The sequence below is a fragment of the Pteronotus mesoamericanus genome, unplaced genomic scaffold (assembly GCF_021234165.1).
Source record: "Pteronotus mesoamericanus isolate MK-2021 breed Mesoamerican mustached bat unplaced genomic scaffold, CSHL_Meso_final contig_347, whole genome shotgun sequence".
Classification (NCBI taxonomy): domain Eukaryota; kingdom Metazoa; phylum Chordata; class Mammalia; order Chiroptera; family Mormoopidae; genus Pteronotus; species Pteronotus mesoamericanus.
This window is the reverse complement of record NW_026555137.1, coordinates 13,785,309-13,799,129: the sequence shown is the minus strand read 5'-3', so window position 1 is coordinate 13,799,129 and position 13,821 is coordinate 13,785,309. Positions and strand designations below refer to the sequence as shown.

General features: G+C 35.9%; 1 protein-coding gene across 2 annotated transcripts in view; it reads right to left on the bottom strand.

Annotated features, from left to right (window-relative positions):
* The window catches only part of AKT3 (AKT serine/threonine kinase 3), a 202,059-nt gene that overhangs the window by 39,055 nt on the left and 149,183 nt on the right, over positions 1 to 13,821 (bottom strand). The gene's annotated exons all lie outside the window — the stretch shown is intronic.

Sequence of the window (13,821 nt, the reverse complement as noted above, 5' to 3'; positions counted from 1 at the left end):
GTCCACTTAAGAGTCTGTTATGATTCTGATGTAAACTTTATGTGGAGCCCCTTGTCATAGTAAAGAGAGACAGGTAATACCAGGCACCTGTTGCCAAAAAAGACTGGCTCAACATTAATAATAGCAGAACTAAAATATCAGGTAGTCAGTCTTGAAGGTTTAGTGCTATTTTATTGCCATATTTTATCAAATCTAAGATGCTACTGGCTAGGACTCCATCATTGTTTTATGGTAAGACAAAGGGAAAAAATCAATTATATCTATGACAGATATACTATGATAGTCATATATGATAGTCATATATCTATGACTAACAAACAGAAAAGGCATTCTGATCGCAAAGATTTTAAATGTGCCTGACAAAGGATCAAATATACTATGCCAAAAATCAAACCAATGTACACAATTACTCAGGGATATTTTTCAAAATTCATTTATTTTAGACAGGCATACATATAACCATTCAAACAAAGACAGGGAGAGAAAGAAACATGGCACGTCACTAAAACTACTCTGAGTAATTTCTAGGTTGAAATAATTTCTAGGTCAAAATAAATTTTGCCCTGCTTTATACAAAATATCACTAACTTTGATGAAGGAACCCTTGTAACCTCTACGTAGCTTTACAGTAGTGTTTTAATAGAATGAAAACAGTGGTTAAAGTTATACATTTTCTTAAAATAATGTCAAGCCTACTACCCACTCATCTACTGTACAAAGATATAGACGCTCCCTAAATCGATATAATACATGCAGGATTCTAGATCTTTATTTAGACCATGTATCTTCAGTTTGTCTCCCAGCCAATGTCTATAAAAATATATGCTAAAAAATTATACTGAAGGAGACTTCTATTTATTTCTCAATCTGCCGTCCTCTGATGTCTCCCTTTGCTACATGATGGAACTTATTTTTGTTACGATAGCCAAGAATTGCCAAGCCCAGTTACTGACAGTCTAGAGCCTTCTTCTTGTCTGCAACTCAGTGCAACACCTATGTGTCTCCTTTCTGAAACATAGCTCTGGCTTAGGCAAACCATTCTCCTCTGATTTTCTACCTGGCCCTCTGCACATTCTTTGGCTTTGAACCAACTTTCCATTTAGTGAGGATCAATTATTTTAAAGTCACTGTCTTGGGCACACAGGAGAGAAAAAGAGGACATATACAATGATTAAAACAATCCCTGACCTCAACATATTCAATGCAAATAAGGAGATAACATGCACAGATACAAACAAGAGAGATGTGTGATAAGTTTTCCAATTGTGGTAGTAAAAATGCTTTGGAGGCAAAGAATGATTAATCTTTATTGAGATGACCTCAGGAAACTGCACAATTAAAAATAGGATTTTTTTTAAAGGATGAAGTTTTTCACAATCAGAGGCTCTGAAGGGAAGCTTACAAAGGATTGGCTATTCAAATTTTATCCATCTTTATATTTCTAGCAGCCTAGTATAGTACCTGCACACATTAGGTAACTAGTAAATGTTTGTGAAAGAATTAATTCTAAAGAGAAGAAACAGCAATAGCAAGAAAACATTAAAGGAACACACACAGATGAAGAATGATACACATTCAGGTCAATGATAGGACTTGAGTAAAAAAAGAGGAGGCCACATTGTTTAGGACCTTGACTGCCAAGATATGGGCTTGAGATTTCTTCTGAGAGAAGGGGTGTCAAAGAGTTTGGGGTTAAAACAATTAGCATAATTTAAAAAAACGACTTGGGCAGCACCTGGAGAATCAATTATTTGGCTAAACACGCACAGAGTGCAACGAAAACCTTATTGAGCAGCTGTGAGCGCCGCTGTGTGAGGAGCCGTAGACACGCTGAGAGAGAATGGGAGCAACCCGCAAGGATGCCACTGTTTGATCAAAGCACCCAGATACACCAACAGTTCTACTAAAAATATGGTAGCTAGAAAATAGAGAGCACATTTGAATAAGGGAATGACAATATCAGAAGTTACAGACGTGCCAAATAAGAGCTTCAGAGGGACTTCAACTAGAGTGGTAGTGACGGGCATTTCAAGAGTCAAAATCCCAGAGGGGCCTTGCTTGCCCCGTTGGGGGTCAAGGGAGAGGACAACAATGCTGGGTTTCCCTGTGGGTGGCTGAGTGGATGTGGCAGCAGCGGAGTCGAGGAAAAAACTGGGGACAGGGACAGAAGAGCGATTGATTTTATTCTGACCTGTTAATATATAAATAAGCATTTGATGCCTTAGCTTTGAAATTAGGGGCCCCAAGGGTATAGAAGTAGACGTGGGAGTCATTGATATACAGACATTGTGAAAACCAAGGAAGAACAGTATAGCCCAGGAATTCAGTAAAAGCTGAAAAGAGAATTAAGCTCAGAATCTTAGGGTATCACTATGCACAAGGACAAAAAATAGGAAGCAGAGCAGGATACTGTGACAAAGTCCAGAGAGAAGTATACAAGGAAAGAAGAGTATATGTGAGGAATGAAGGAAAAGTCAGTTTCAGGAAGGATGTAACGTTTACCTGGCACAGACTGAGGTCTTGTGTTATCTTTCAAGGAACACAGGTCGTCCTTACATGAGCTCGGAAGGGAAAGTAAAGGTAGAAATGGTACAGGACTCTTTCAGGAAAAATGAATGAGCTGAGCCAAGATATTATGGAGACAGAAGATCTCTGCTGTGACATATTAAACAATGCCTTCAGGACAACTTTGGCCTGAAGAAACCGAGAGGTGCTATAAAAGCTACGATTCACACTAAAAGAGCAATGAAATCAGACAACCAGAAACAGGTTATTTTATAAGAATTTAATGTATGATAAACATTGATAATGACAGTATATGACAAAGCATATGAGAAAAAACGATTATTTAATAAATGGTGCCATAATAGCTGGTCTAATCTGGAGAAAAGTAAAATTTGATTTTCGTCTCACCTCAAAACAAAATAAATTTCAGATGTCATTAATGGTTAAATATAAAATATAATGCTATTTTTTTAAAACTTGAAAATACAAGTCACTAGTTATCTGATTGCAGGATGAAGAAGGATTTCCCAAGCAGAAAAGAAATGAAACAAATCCTAAGAGGGAAAACTGGTAAAATGAACTACATAGAATAGCAACAATATAAATAAAATTGAATATTTATAGCAAGTCTGACAACCCAAATGTCCACCGCCAGCAGACAGATGAGCAAATGTCGGCAGAGCCCATGTGTACGGATCGTAACTCAACAATGAAAGGAACAAACTACTGAGAAATGCAACAAAAGGCAAAATAGCCAAAACATTAGGCTGAGGAAAACAAGCAGACACAAAAGAGTACATATGGTATGCTCCATTTCTGCGAACTTTTAGAAACAGTCAATCAAATCTTTAGTGTCACATGTACATGTCTGAAAGCAGCGGTCTGTTAAGTACATCACAGTGTACGTAAAGCAAGGCCACTCTAGTGCACGCAGGCCATGGGGAAGTAATGGAAATAATCTAAAGGTTCAAAGATTTGGTGAGGCTTTAGTAAGTGATAGTAGCTCTACGTAACTAATTAGTAGACAACTAGTATGTATTTTATAACACTGAGTAAATTGGAAAATATATGGTATAAAAACAGGAAATATATAGGAACATGGTAATAGCAATTATTATCGCTATATGGTGAGATTTAGAGTGGTTTTTGTCTTGTTTTACATCTTGAAAATTATTTATAATTATTTGTTTACTCTCTGTTCCCCAGAACACTGCCTTCCTTAAGCGCCGAGGCCACCTGCCTTGTTCATGTCACCGAGAAACTCCTGACATAGCACAGTAACTAGCTTAGAACAAATGGTCAATAAATATTTTTTTTAATTGAACTGAAATAAAGTTTTGGCTTTTTGATGTTCTCTGCAATGAATATGTACTGTCAACCCTTTTGTAATAAAAAACTATATAACGGTTTCTGATAAATTTACTGTGAAAGCTTGTACTGACTTAGGTTTATGAGAACTTTAGTACACTAATTTCTTTTGGTCCAGAGGCACAGGGAAAAGAGAAAAATTATGCAAGTGCTCTACAGCCTTGCTTCCTCAGCACCTGATATGCGGCGCATATTACGTGCTTAATAAATATGTATTACAAAGAATAAAGTTCAATTCAAAACTTCCTTCCAAAGAATTATTTATAAGGAAAATAAGGTTCTGAAGATAAAGCATTTTTATTAGAAACTTCAAGAAAATCATACAATACTGAATAAACTTGTTTTTATTTGAAAATAATAAGTTACTTGCAGCTTAAGCAAGGAGTGTATCTTGAAAAATTTAAGTTTCTTTAGGCAAAGACTACATTTTTTTATGTTGTTTCACCATGCTGTGGAAATACAGCAATGTAAACAGATTATTTTAACCTACTGAATATACAAATCTGTATTTCATCACAAACCCGGGATGCTGATTTTGACAACTGCTATATTTTGCAAAAATAGTTATATTCTTAATGCAACAAACTTCCCCCAAAATAAAGATCTGTTGTTTAAAAATGTGCTGAGAATCGTCACTGCAATCTTGGGTTTTAAACTGAATTATCTTTTTTTCTCTTGCAAATTCCGCCTACACAGACGGTTATTCCTTTGTAATAGGAAAAGATTGATTAGCTAAAGAGTAACAAAATCTGCTCAATAGAAGTCTCATTAATTTCAATGATTACCTTCATTATTATAATATTAACTGAAATTGGAACTTGAGTCTCCTAAAGACAACTAATTAATTAAGCAGTAACATGACGATCTGTGAAATAATGGCATTCAAGACACCCCCTGGGTTTGCAAAAAGACCCAAGATGAAAAGAATGGTTCTAGCTCACCTATGGGGAAACTAATCAACAACAATCTCTAGGTCTGCTCTGGTTGCTGTAACAAAAATACCATCGGCTGAGTGGCTTATAAACAATAGGAATTTATTTCTCATGCTTCTGGAGGCTGAAGTCCAAGATCAATGCAGTGGCAGGTAGGGTGCCTGGCGAGAACCTGCTTCTGGGGTCAGAGCTGACTGTCTTTTTGCTGGGTCTTCAGGTGGTGGAAGCAGGGAGAGAGTTCTCGGAGGCCTCTTCACACAGGTGCTAATCCCATCCATGAGGGCTGCACCCTCCTGACCTAATCACTCCCAAAGGCCCTGCTTCCAAGTGGCATCACACTGGGGAGTAGGTTTCAACAAAGGAGTTTTGGGGAGGAAACCAATATTGTCTCCAGCAAATACGATGCTCCACAACTGGAATAATATTACAACATAAAACGAACATTCAAATACTTACTTTTATAGGGTCAAACATATTCTTACGTTTAGCAGGTAAGTCATATTAATCATTGTCCAGATGCTGTCTACTCTTTTCACAAGCTGAGCTCACAGTTTGCATGCATTTCGCACAGAAAAATCAATGCGAAATAATGTAAATTTACACTCAGTTTTTGAAGCTCCAGAAAGAAGAGTGATATAGACATGAGATATAAATGTAAAAGTGTCATATTTTAAAAACATAGTTCAATATAAAATTTCTTAACACAAGTTAAATGCTTAGGATGCTACAGGACAACTGAACACTGAAACAGCTGTTCAGTAGTTCACTATGTTAGCTACAAATTATCAGCTAATACCTCCAGCCCTGTTCCTCTATTTCTTGCCCTCTTCTTACAAGTCTAGAAATGTAAAAACAATTCAAGGTCACCAACTAGGTCCCTGATATCTGAAATAATAGCCCTGAGGTGACAATTTTTAAAGAAGTAATGCAAGAGAAAAGTAGGATTAAAAGTCACCTAATGACAATATTTAATAATGTAATAAGTATGAAGATAGCTTCTATTTTAGAGATTTTATTTATTTATTTTTAGAGAGAGGGGAAAAGATGGAGAAAGAGAGGGAGAGAAACATCAACGTGCAAGAGATACATTGGTTGCCTCTCACAGCTGCCCCCAAATCAGGGACCTGGCCTACAACCCAGGCATGTGCCCTGACTGGGGTCGAACCAGCGACCCTTCAGTTCGCAGGCTGGTGTTCAATACACTGAGCCAAACCAGCCAGAGCTAGTTTCTATTTTAAAAATAATTTTAATTCCAAATCTGCTTCTATCATTAAAATGATTTCCATAAAAATATTTTATTAAAACTATATTAATAAGATTAAAGTAGAGATTGCTCAGTTTTACCACATTAAATATTAATAAATTCATTTAGAGAATAAAATATACTTTTAAAATGGCAAAAATTATAACAGCAACTATTTTTAAATATTTAAATCCATTAGGATATATGTGACTATCTGGGTTATTAGTGAAATATATTTAGTACCAATACAATAAAAATCATAAAGCATGGCATTTTGAGCATTCAGAACTGACCATTCTAACAACAATAAAAGAAGCTACACAATGCTCTCTCCACATTAGAGGTGAGTAAATATAATAAATATAAGTTATTACTATTAATATACATACTTTTTTGAGAGCTTGTACTTAATTGGCATTGAGCTAAGTTGTATGCATTATCATTTAATCCTCAAAACAACCTTATAAAATAGGCACAATTATTATCTCCATCATGTATATTAAAAAAAAAAACACCCTAAAAATGAAGTCTTAGAAATGTTATAAAACTTGCCTAGTATCACATAGCTATTAAATGGTACAGCTGAGATCCAAACTTAGGTCATCTATCTCTAAAGCATATCATTTATTATACTACGTACAGTTTTTAGTCACTTGAGACAATGTATAAATTTTTCCGTTAACAAGACATTACATCCTCAAGCCTTCCTCATAATTGCATAGTATGAACTACGTAAGTGAAAGACCTTTGTGTCTATATAGCTGCCCCTGCTGGGCCTAGAACTGGACAGGAATTCAAGGAATCTCTGTTAATACCACCGTTATAACAAGCAAAACAAAGCAGGCAAAGCTAATCCGAAAGTGAACATGACATGGAAAAGCAGCAAAAACAGTCATTACAAAGAAGGCAAAAAGAGATTTTCCAAACAGGAACAGCAAACAGATGAGGTAAATAAAAGAAATAGCAATATTTAATCAAAATGATTTGTACAGTCGCATTAAACACTCCCAATTTAAAAGGCAGAAATTATCAGATTGCATTTATAAAGAAGTATAAACTAACTGTAGGTGGCCTCTAAGAAAAGGAAATAAAAAATAGATATATCCACAATCTATTGTGGATAGATTTCAACAGTACTCTCTCAATATTTGAGTTTTTTAAAGGTACACATAAAATTAGTAAGAGTATAGGACACTTGAACAACATGGTACTATCAAACAACTTGACCAACCAACATGCCAGGATACACATTCTTTCTAAGAACACATAGCACATGCACCAGACAGAACATTTTCTGGACCAAAAACCATATCTCAGTAACTTTAAAAGGATGTAAACTGTACAGTATATTCTCTGAACACAGGTAAATTAAACTATAAGTTAAAAGATATATGGAAACCCTCAAGTATTTGAAAATGAAACAATATACCTTTAAATAGTCCGTTAGTCAAAGAAAACATGACAAGAGAAATTAATAAACTGGGGAAAAGAGTAACAGATATAATAGACATAAAATAACATATAAAACACATAACATTAAAAATATGCTTCTAATATTTACATATATAAAGATAACAAAAACTGGTGGCTACAGGGACATTTATAACATTACTTATATTAGAAAAATATAGGTTTAAATAAATGCTTTAAGTTTCCACATTAAGAAGAAAAGAAAGCAAATTAAATCCCGAGTAACCAGAAGGATATAAAGAGCAAAAATCAATGAAATAGATAAAACTGATAGAAGAAAAATCAATGAAATCAAAAGCTAAAAATACCAAAAATACTAACTTTTAGAAAGACTTACAACAATAGAGAAGATACAAAAAGAGAATAAAAGAGAGAAGTCAGCTATTGATCCTACAGGTGCTAAAGCAATAATAAGTGAACATTATTAATGATGTCGGGCAAATAAACTTTAAAATTTAGATGACATAGACAAATTCCTGGAAACATACAAACTACTAAAACATTAGACCGAAATACAAGTGCTAAAACTATTAACACTTCTAGAGGAAAACAGAAAATGTTAATAAATTTTAAATTAAACACAAAATGCATGACCCACAAAAGAAAAATACTGATAGACTGTATTTAATCTAATTTATAAGCCGTATCCCTCCAACCCTTGGAAGAGCGTGTGGCAATGGCTACCGAGGCAGGGGCAATGGGCGGGGCTGCCTTCAGCGGGGCATGGACGATGGGTTCGGGCGATAGAAAAGTTCTGTGCTATGACTGTGATGATGGCAAACTACTTAACATATTTGTCAAAACTCACTCAATGACAGACTTGAAAGTGATGGAGTGTACTGCATGTAAATTATACATGAAGATAATTTTTCCAAAAAAATTTTATATTTAACTAAACATATTTATTTTTCCATATAAACAAAATTATACACAGGGTAAAAAATTCCCCATTAAAAAAATGAGGAGTCAGGCCATGGACTGGGAGAAAAGAATTGTAAAGCATATATTATGTTTATTTACAAAAATAAAGCACTTGTATCTAGAATCTATAAAGTCTGACTACTGAATATTAAGAGGACAACCCAATTAAAAAATGGGCAAAAGATTTTAACAGCTACTTCCATAAAGAAGAAATGCAAATGGAAAATCGGCACAGAAAAAGATATTCAGTATCATTAGTTGTTCGAGAAAGTCAAGCTAGAACTACAATACAACACTACAGACCCACAAGAATGGGTAAAATTTTAAAAAGTTAACCATTCCAAGTGTGATGATGATAGTAAATAACATTCAAGAAATGCAAAATGGGACAGATAAATTGATAATTTCTTTTGATGTTGAACATATCAAATGACATGGAAATTGCATTTCAGGGTATTTACTTAAGATAACTGATACATGTTCAAAGGTTTATACTGGTATAGTCACAGTTTTTTTTAATAACCTCAAACATCAAAGAACCCAAACATCTATCTACTAGTGATTGTATACACACTTTAAGATATATGAATATAATGAACTAAAGGCACAAAAAGAAATTACTGATATAAAACAACAACACTGATGAGTTTTAAAAGTATTCTGCTAAATGAAAGGTGAAGGACACAAATGACTAGAAACTCTTTTGGGATTATGGTTTCTAATATTTAAATATTGTTCTGTTCCACTGTTCTGCCTTTTCTCTTATGGTCTCCACTTATACTATTTTGTATCTTCCTCCTTCATTCTCTTGAAATGCCCACTCTGGGGTCATATGATCTTCATGTGAGAAGTCTGACTACCCTGAGATTTCCGTGCTGTGCCATAAACACATGGAAAGGAATAACGGAAACAGACCAATGCCTTGTGAGTTCCTGCAGTTCCTGTCACCTTAATTTGAGATCCTACATATGAAAATCAGCATCGTGGATGTTGAGGCTACTTGTGTCTTTGTATTATTACTTTTCATGCATTGATATATTCGTTTAACGATTTATTTTAGGCAATTAGCCTTGAAATATTATGAAAATATACATTAAAAATGTTCCCAAGTTTCTTTTGCCTTTGGGAATTTTTTTAAAAAGCTTTGGGTAAAAGTAATAGAATTCTGACATAACATATGTAGTATAATAACTAAAATAGTTAGCAAAGAAATTAGCTTGTCAGACTCCAGACAATAAAGATATTTATATATCTATGAATTTAGTAAAATATAAAAAATCATCACTATGAATATAAAATGATACTTTTAATTCAAAAATCACCCAAATCACACCTCCATAAATTAGTAACTAGAACTAGAATGCTGACTGCCAGCACTTCTGCCTTATGTAAATTTAAAATGAGATGATTTTGGTTCACTGAAGACAAAATGCCAGCCAAATAATGAGAATCTGAAATAAGTATGAAAGGATCCCAAGATTGGCATGGAACTGAAAGTCATATGCAAAAAAATAAAATGAATTTTTACCAAATAAATTGATATATAGTGTAAAATGAGCTAAATATGGACAAGAATAGTAAATAAGTGTTCATTTGTGCCCATATAAAGGACATAAAAAATGTGAGGTATCAGATAGTAACATTTCTACATAATGATTTTCCTTTACCCCCCTAATGAATATGTTAACTTCCAGGCAGTTTCAGCCTTGAGAGAGAAGCACAGAGGCCTGGTTTATGGGCCGACGGCAAATACAGCTACGAGTGAGATGGTGGAGGACAGTCCAAAGTGGAGACGTAAACCCGACTCAACAGCGACAACACTTCAGTCAGCCTTCCGGTTTCATTTTCCCCCAGAACACGTTTCTGCTTATGTGAATTTGATGACGCCTGAGCTACAAAAAGAGAGTGGCTTGGCCGTGTTAGCAGCACTGTGATTACTAGGGTGCTTTTTAAATTATTTCCACAAATGCTGGTTCACTGCCCACCTAAGGCTGCTCTGAACTCACTTTCATAACCTTGTTCTGTGGAGCTCAACACCGCTCCTCGTACAGTGTGTACTTCAGCCCAGGTGCACGCACACCTTGGATTGCCCCGGGAGAAAGGAACAGCCCCTGGTGCTCCACGTGCGCACCAGTAGATTCTTCCGTGCTACTCTGCAAGAACTGCCATTACAGTTAATATACTGCGCTCAGCGGGCTCCTGTCCAGGACCCTCCCCAGCTCCTCTCCAGACCACGTGTCTGACATCGGTATTTCCAGGGACAGCTCTTGACCAATAATGTTCTAATTCTACATACTTCTCTCACACTGACATTTCTTCACTTCTCTCTCTCCAGTGTTTCTCCTGGGAACCTCAAATCTAGCACGATCCCCGCAGAATCACTCCTTTCTTGCATTTCCTGTCTCTCTGGATGTGCCCACACAGGTCCTTCAGCAGCAAACAGCAAACTCTATGATGTTATTAAACCCTGTTTAGTCATTCAACCCTGGAAACTCTAGTACCTAAGCATCAGTAGAACTTGATTCCTTCTCGCTAATATTGTCTCAGTTAATGACCTTACTGTTTTTGCAACTGGACCACAGAAAACTTTCTAACTTGCAGGAGCCTCCCAAGTAGTTTCTCGGCTTCCAATTTTGTCTTCTGTGACCCAAGCTTCATGCTGCTACAGAGTATTCTTTCTGCAACACTTTCTTACAGAAGTCCTTAAGTGATGCTCCACTGCCTTGGGGAGAGTAGACCTGTCCCAGTGTGCCCTCGACTACTAGCCCTCCTGGCTTTCCCCTGCAGGACCTCATGTGGCATCCAGACTGCGCGGGATCTGGGCAGTGGGGGCAGAACTTGACGCTCCCGCCCATCTACACGTTCTATTGCCTCTGTGCAGCTACGTCCTCCTCCTCATCCTTTTTGACTTTGATCTATTTACAACTAAGTCTTCGCTTAGCAACCATTTAAGAAGGGCTTCCTTCCTCAGCATCCTCCTCTTCCTTCCTTGTTCTCTTCTTCTGGATTGTTTGATTCAAGAGCCTCTTCTTGGTATCTCATGGCACCCAGTGTCATCACGGTGATAATGACACTCTAACACAGACACACACTCTCTTGCCTATCTCCCCAATTAAAATAAACTATGTAATACATTAGGTTTTTTTCCCTACTTCTCGGCAGTCCCTACTCATCGTCTAAAGGGTAGTACCATGTTTCCTCTGAGGTCCAGCCCATAGTAGTGGCCCATTACATGTTTAATAGGCAGATGAACTATACTGTAGTGGATTCTAACGTTTACACATAAATGATCTAATATAATCAAAATTGCCCCTGAAAGTTCCCTAGGGAAACACCACACTAGAGACCAACATTCTGTCTCCATATGGTTACGCCCAGCACAGTTTTTCCTCCATAATTGAAATAATATGGTTTCTTTAGATGAATAAGTGTGACAATGATGTACTTAATGACCATGTTTTTTTAAAAAAACTTTACATTTTTAAGCACCTGAGTTTACATCTCATGCAATTCTAAGGATGGCAAATAGGAACCGACATGGAGTAAAAGAAGAGCAAATTTATATCTCTCACCTTGAGGTCACTCTCTGGGCACACTCATCAAGAAGGACGGCAGAATCACCATGCGATACCTATCTATCCATCTACTTACCCACCATCCACCCTGTCTTTTGCTGAGCCTATTTCTTTTAATTTATTTATAAGTTAAATGTGATGAGGATGGGACTCCATTATACTGATAGGCCTATAAGCCTCCTCTGTTGATTTTTCGTAAAGACTGTTTATTCAAAATCCACTTACATCAAGATTATTTAGTTCTTTGAACAGTACTGGCAAACACAGTGATAATACCGGGTTTGGCCACCATCATGCTAAACTCCTATGCAGTATATTAGGCTGAAAGAAGCCCATGTATTCACAACATGTGAAGAAAGGATAAGAAAAGAAATGTCTCAACGGCTGTATTTATATTCCAAGACCAACAGTTCAGCACACGGACTTAAAGGATGTTACTGCCAATTAAAAATCAACAGAGAGTAAGTACGAGTGGAGTAAAATCCAGGCTAGCTGTAATTACTTCTTCAAAGGGCCCACAAAACAAGCCTTTCTGAGGACAAGCGTTGCAGAAAAAGAGATCTGCGGATGCTGTCGTTGGGGTAAGCACCAACAATTTACCAGAGCTTACTCTTCAACAGGATAGTATTCTGCTCACACCCTCTAGATATGACACAGATATTCCCCACTGGATGCATCTATAGGTGTTGCTGTGGATTGTTTGTGTGTGTTTATAGCTTCCCTTACTTCTCTCTATTTAGAAAACTGAAGTACTCTGTTTGGTATTTTTTCTACCGCAATTGAGTTTTCTGTATTTCTAGGAAGAATCCCAGGGCAGAATGAATGGCCTGGTGAACCTAAAGCAAACCCAAATGTAATAAATCACTGTAGATTTCCTAACAGATTTCTTCCCAGAAGTGGTACATTAAGAATTGAAATAATCCCATTAAGTTCCACCAAGTAAATAACTATTTATATTTAGAAAGTGCACTTAAAATGTGTAAGTATATTTGATAACCTAAAAGAATAAAAAATTGGGACATTACATATACAAGGATGATGTCTTAAGACATTATCATAAGCCCATACTACCCAGGCACTGAAAATGTGCTTGCCAAATGAATAAATGAACTTTTGCAATGAACTAACTCCTACAAGTCAGATAATGTTATAGGAGAAAATATTCTACAGGGATATTGAATTTCTTTTGGAAAACAAGACTGTTAAAGTCCCTGAAACACAAGCCCCTATTTATTAAATTTAAATTTACTTCAGAAAGCCCACAATATAAAATATTTCCAATTAACTATTCTAGTAAATTTTATTTTTCCCTCACATTGATTTTGGTCAAAATCAGAAGGAGAAAGGAATAGGTGAAATACACGACTAAAATTAATGAATTGCTCTTTAAAACTGCAAGACCCTTTGAAAGTCTTCCATAGTCAAGGTTACTCTAACTACTATGCAGAAGAAGAGAAAACTCAGTCACCATGTGCCTGTGGACTACTGTTCAACTGCGTTTAAAATGAGTAAAATAATTTTTTATAAGTTTCACAAAAACTTGAGAAAGAACTTTGTAAAGCATAATAAATCCTATACTTTTTATCTTCAAAATTAAATAACGTGATTTCGTGATTTTACTTTTGTTAAAAATTTTTACAGTTGGAAAACACAGAAAAAAGGAAAATATGATTACATTTACCAAAATATGAAAGTACTTATTAAAAGGTAAACGATCATTATCATTAGGAATTATTCAGCTCCCAGCCACTCAATAATAGAAAGAGCTACACATATTCCTCCCAAGAAGTAAAAAACTGTGATATTA